Below are 6474 nucleotides of genomic sequence, written 5' to 3'. Positions count from 1 at the left end.
GGAGGTGTCAAGAGGGAGTGTCCCAGGAAAAAGCACTTCCAAAAAACAAGTGTCCCAAGAGACCCAGGTAGAAACTACACGGCCTTTTATGACCTATCCATGGAAGTTTTAGAGCATCACTTCCAACACAGTCTATGGGTCAAAACCATCACAAGCCCACTGAGATTCAAGAGGAGGAGACTTAGGACCTCCTACATCCCTCCCCTATGGGGAATGGCAAGATCACGTTCCAGAAAAACCTGTGGGATGGGAGAGGTTTTCTCAGCCATCTTTGGAAAGTGCAATCCCCCAGGGAAGGGGTGGGTGATGTGAGGTTACAAGAACACACAATCTAGTGGAAAAAAACTGACATATGAACAGAGAATCAGAGTACAATAAAATAAATTTCAAGGTAGTTAATTCCCCCTCTTCTACAAGAATTCTTTTTTTTCCCTTTGATAAGAGTCATCACATTTAAATTTTTTCATTCATTTTCTGTCTTCCGCTAGATTGGAATCTCCATGCATTTAGTTTCCTACTGTAACCCCGGTGCCTACAACACTACCAAGCCCCAAATAGGTACTCAATAAATATTTGCTGAAAGAGTATATGAGTAAAGTGCTGTAATACAGAAGTAGTGGGAGGGCTGTGGGAGTACAGGCAATAACAAAGCACTCAGCTTGACGGAAATGACATTTGAGTGGGTCTTGAATGCTCTTGAAGGACAAATAACAATTTTTCTGGTGGAAAAAAGCGGGAATAAATTTTTCTCCTTAAATCTCCTCCAGAGACTTCATTAGCCAAGTTTAAGTGGGCAGATCCTCATCCTAAGTGTACAGACTGCATGTAGTAGTCACAATGTTCTTGGTTGCAAGTGAAAGAAAATCAGGGACTCGAATGTATTAAAAAATAAGCAGTGTATTGTATCACATAACAAGAAGTCTGGAGGCCAACAGTTCAGGCAGCCTCAATGCCATCCTTCTTCACTGGGTCAGCTTAGCTCTTTTGTGGTTGCAAGATGGCGCCCACAGGGGTAGGCATCACAGGCAGACAAAACAATACCCAGCAGGGAAGAGGACTATCTCTCCTTTGGAGTAAGATCTTTCCCATAAACCCCTGACAGACTTACCTCACATTGGCCCCCACACCATGCCTTATTGGCCAGAACTGTATCCCATGCATGTATGCATGTAACCTAAACGCTGATGAGAAGAAGGGGAGAAACACAAGCAGTTGGACTAATCACGTGTTACTCCTTGGGGCTTGACCTGAAGCTCCGGCCTCTCCTGAAGCACAGGGCTATGCAGAAAAGGGTGGATTCCCCAACAAAACAGAACAAAACAAAACAAATGACGGGGGTTTTGTTAGGAAGGAAAAAGGGGAGATGACTCTTCAGCAGCTAATCCACAGTGTTTGCAACATTAGGCTTGGAGAAGGTTAAGGTTCTGTTTTCTTTGTGGAGGAATATCACCTAACGCTTTTATTTATTCTTTTTCATGCTTTTTGCTCCTTTCCTTTCTCCTTTGCACTAGTAGTCAGTTGAATAAATCAAGAGCTGTATCAGTAGGAAAGAGTGTCACGTGTACAGTGTACACGTGTATGTATATGTGTATATGTATACGATATACATGTATACATATATATGTGTATACATACACGTATACATATATGTATACGTGTATGTATACGAATCTAATTAATCAAAAATATGTTGATTAGATGTGAGTGCATTTTCAGGTGAAAACCTTGATTCAGATGCTTCTGATAGCATAGCCATGCCCAGCTGTTCACCACTTGAATCATGATCTTTCATGGCCTTGTACCCATTACTTGTGCTGAGTCCTCTGTCTAGGAAGTCCTTCTCAGTTTCCTTACCTATAGTGGATACTAGGGATTACCACTCCAGCCTCCATTCTATCATTCTAGTAATTTGCTTGAAGAGATTGAGAACAGCAAATCTATTTTTTTTTTTTTTTTTTTTTTTTTTTTTTTTTGCGGTATGCGGGCCTCTCACTGTTGTGGCCTCTTCCGTCGCGGAGCACAGGCTCCGGACGCACAGACTCTGCGGCCATGGCTCACGGGCCCAGCCACTCCGTGGCATGTGAGATCTTCCCGGACCAGGGCACGAACCCGTGTCCCCTGCATCGGCAGGTGGACTCTCAACCACTGCGCCACCAGGGAAGCCCACTGCAAAAGTACCTTTTTCAGACTCCCCTGCAGCTAGGGTCTTGATCTGAAATAAGTTCAGTGAATCAGGTGCACTTGTGTAAGATTTGGAGGCAGATGCAAGGAGAAGGCATCATTCTGTTGCTGTTGGCCAGCAAGGTTTGAGCAATAATGTTAAGAGGCATTTAATGCTGTTGGACTCAATGTCCTGTTTCAGTGGCTACCATGAAACATCAGTTTCATGGGTGTGAAGAGCCCTTGCTGCAGCACCATCCCGACTTCTGGAACATAGCTACTGTGGTAGGCCCTTGAACTCAATAGCCCAGGGGTACCCCCCTGACTTCTGCCCCTCCAGTTCATCAATTTTGTAAGCCTCTGTTTGATTCTCAGAATTAAATATTTCTCTGTTTGAAACACCTAGAGTGGTTTCTATTTCCTGTACTAAACCCTGACTCATAGATCACCTAATTCATATTCAGCCTTCCAGGCACAGCTTGGGTCTTCCCTGAGCCACCAGGTTGGGCCAGGTGCTTCCTCTGTGCTCCCACCACGTCCTGCCTGGTAAGCCCATGCCTCTTCATCTTTGCACGCCTGGCACCCGTGTTTGGCTCACAGCATGTGCAGCGTCAGCATTTACCGAACTGAAGCTCCCTCTACCAAGATACCAGAAAGGTCCTGAAATCTAGTCTAAAGGGTGCCCCACCTCATGGCTGGTCTGCAAAGCCCAAAGAACAAGTGGCTCTAGACTTATACTGGATTCTAGATAAATCCAGAGCCCTCAGCTTTTCTGTACTTTAGTCCCCCACACAAGAGGCCACACCAGAATTGAAAATTTGACCTGGTCCCCAGGAAAGGGATGATAAGGGACAAGGGAAGTTGCTTATCTCAAGGGTTGCCATCTGGTGGTTTTCAGGACCCTCTTCTGCCGGGCCTACAACGAGGCCTGCAATCAATGGCAGCAGAGCCTTTGGAGCGAGGAAAACCCAAGTTGGAAGGTGTGTGCCGTTGTGTAGCAAGTTACTTTCTGAACCTCAGATTCTTCATCTATAAAATGGGGTTGATAATATCAGCCTCACGGGATTCTTGGGGGTAAAAGAGATTATATATGTAAAATGCTTAGCACAGTGCCTACACATTGGAAATGCCCAATACCCAACAGTTACTGTTATGGCCACCATTGTTGTTGACTGTGCCATCACTGTACCACAATTCTGTTACATGGTTTTACTTCATAGACATATACTTTCCTTCAGCCCAAACAGACTCACATGCAATTAGACTAGAATGTACTTCTCTATACTTTCTCCCGAGGTGTTCCATTTTACATCATGATGTGATTAACCCCTTTCCTGCAGAAGATCCAGCTAGGCCCAAGTTTGGGGCTGCGCTGAGCAAATAACAAAACCATCTATGTCAGTGGCTCTCGACCCTAGCTGAAAATCAGGATCAACTGGAGAGTTAAAAACAAAACGGCAACAAAAATAAACAAATAAAACGAAACCAAGAAACAATGTCTGGGTCCGTCAACCAGAGATTCTGATTCAGTAGGGCCCAAGCATCAGTATATCTTAAGGCTCCTCAGGTGATTGTAATGTGCAGCTGAGAGCCATTGCTGAGAGTGGGAAAGATTAGTACTTCCATCGCCTCCGGCAAAGAAGAAAGAAGCTCTTACTTTTCTATAATCTCCACCATCGTGGAGGAGGGGAGAGGACTAAAGATTATAGTTGAATGATTCTACTTATAACGTGAACAAGGCATTCTTATTATGAACCTGGATAAATGACTCATCCTGTTAATCCTCTGATCAGTGTCTGGGTTTCTCATCTAGAGGTGTCTGATCTGATGAGAAGAGGAGTTATCAGAAATGCTCTAGGACACGGAAAAAACGAGTCTGGAAATACCTGTGAGGGATTTCAGGTTGACTTGTGGGTGTCTGTCCCGTGCCAGCCCTGTGCACACTCGCACACTTGCAGGCTGGGGCTGATGTCAGGTGTACCCACTTTGATCCAGGGCAAGTGAGATGATCCCCGCTTTGGCATAAAATCTAGCTAATATCTAAATGCTAGAGATAGCTGGTGACAGCTGGGAGTGTGCTCAGACATAAAGTACAGGCATACCTCATTTGATTGCGTTTTGCAGACTTTGCTTTTTCACAAATTGAAGGTTTGTGACAACGCTGAGTTGTCAGATGATGGTTAGCATTTTTTAGAAATAAAGTTTTTTTGTTGTTTTGTTTTTTGTTTTTTTTGTGGTACGCGGGCCTCTCACTGTTGTGGCCTTTCCCGTTGCGGAGCACAGGCTCCGGACGCGCAGGCTCCGCGGCCATGGCTCACGGGCCCAGCCGCTCTGCGGCACGTGGGATCTTCCCGGACCGGGACACGAACCCGCGTCCCCTGCATCGGCGGGCAGACTCTCAACCACTGCACCCCACCAGGGAAGCCCAGAAATAAAGTATTTTAAATTAAAATATGTACTTTTTTTTTAGACAGATGCTATGCACACTTAATAGACTGAAGAATAGTGTAAACATAAGTTTTATAGACATTACTGGAAAACCAAAATATCCATGTGACTCACTTTATTGTGATATTTCCTTTATTGCAGTGGTCTGGAAGCAAACCCACAATATCTCTGAGGTATGCCTGTACATCTAAAAAATGTAACTTTCTTCCCATTATTAAAGTGATACACAAAAGAAAATAGAATGAGAAAACAGAAAAATAGCATGAACCCAGTAGAAACTAATAACAGACTTAAATAGAGTTACAAGGTGCTAGACATGGTTTTAAGCTCTTTACCGTATAAATTCATTTACCCCTCACTACAACTCTATGAGGGGTAACTCCACTTTACAGATGAGGAAAGAGGACCTGGAGCTGTTGTGTGACTCGTCCAAAGTGGCAGCTAGTAAAGGAAGAGCCAAGGTTTGGACTCATGCTGCATTTAACAGGGTATGGTCAACCTCAGAGATATATATATAGCTCATAAGGTAAGCTTTATCCAAGGATTCCATGCCACTTGCTAAAGTTTAAAAAGTTAATCTCAGGTGCCATTTATTCATCCATTTATTTCACAAGTATTTACCAAAGGCATCTATGGGCAGCATACTGTTCCAGGCTTGATTATCAAGATATTGAAGAGTATACAAAGGCTACCTGTCCAGTCATTCCTATAGCATTGAACTCTCAAGTGTCTCAGCAGACTATACATGTATAATCAATACAAGTCTAGTAAGATTAGAAATGCAGTAACTATTCTCTGATTACAAAATCCAAAACCAATACTTCAAAACTTTTGAAATGTCACAGTCTTACTAGATGGAATGTTTAGCATGATCCTCTGTATTTTCATCAATTAATCAGTACACCTTGGACAATAATTTAAGTTGAAGCTCATGAATTGCACTTCATAGCAACACATTTAATATAGCAGTAGTGTCTTCAAGTCAGAAATTTGGTGTTTTTGGATGGATGGATGGATGGATGGATGGCTAGATGGAAGGATAGATGAGTGAATTAATAGCAAAGAATGCCTGGCAATGTTCTAGTTGCTTAAAAATTGCATCTTTAAAAATAATTCAGTGTGGGCTTCCCAAGTGGCGCAGTGGTTGAGAGTCCGCCTGCCGATGCAGGGGACACGGGTTTGTGTCCCGGTCCGGGAAGATCCCACATGCCGCGGAGCGGCTAGGCCCGTGAGCCATGGCCGCTGAGCCTGTGCCCCGCAAGGGGAGAGGCCACAACAGTGAGAGGACCGCATACGGAAAAAAAAAAAAAAAAAAAAAAAAATTCAGTGTTTTCCAGTTTGTTAAACAATAACTATGACTCAGAAGAAAACTGTGATTTCTGTCCTTTCCATGGACTAAATATGTAACTTCAAGGAAGCCATTATGATGCCCGTTCCATCTGATTGTTACAAGGATCAAATGAGCTAACTGAAATGAATTATGTAGCACCCTGTCTAATACATGTTAAACAGCATATTTTAAACTGCCTTTAAAGTGAAATACTATATGTAGAAAAGCAAAAATTCAAATGATACAAAAAGCTATACAATGCAAAATACGTTTCGTTTGGCCAAGTTTTCCCTCTATTATTACTACTATTATTAGAGATCTCCAAGCAAAAATAACATCTCCCTGTTGATTAAGAAGGGAGAGGTTTACAGACTAGGAGATAACATCCTTTGAGACAGAACCAAAGTGAAATAACACATGTATTCTGGCTAAATTCCAGCATGAGTGATTAACATTCTCCAACTTCAAATAATTTTTATTATTAGCCAACACTTGTCCATCCCCAATAATACACATGTTGCATACAGGCCACAGAA

The sequence above is a fragment of the Kogia breviceps genome, chromosome 2 (genome assembly GCF_026419965.1).
Source record: "Kogia breviceps isolate mKogBre1 chromosome 2, mKogBre1 haplotype 1, whole genome shotgun sequence".
Lineage (NCBI taxonomy): Eukaryota > Metazoa > Chordata > Mammalia > Artiodactyla > Physeteridae > Kogia > Kogia breviceps.
The sequence above is the reverse complement of the archived record's forward strand: the minus strand, read 5'-3'. Positions refer to the sequence as shown.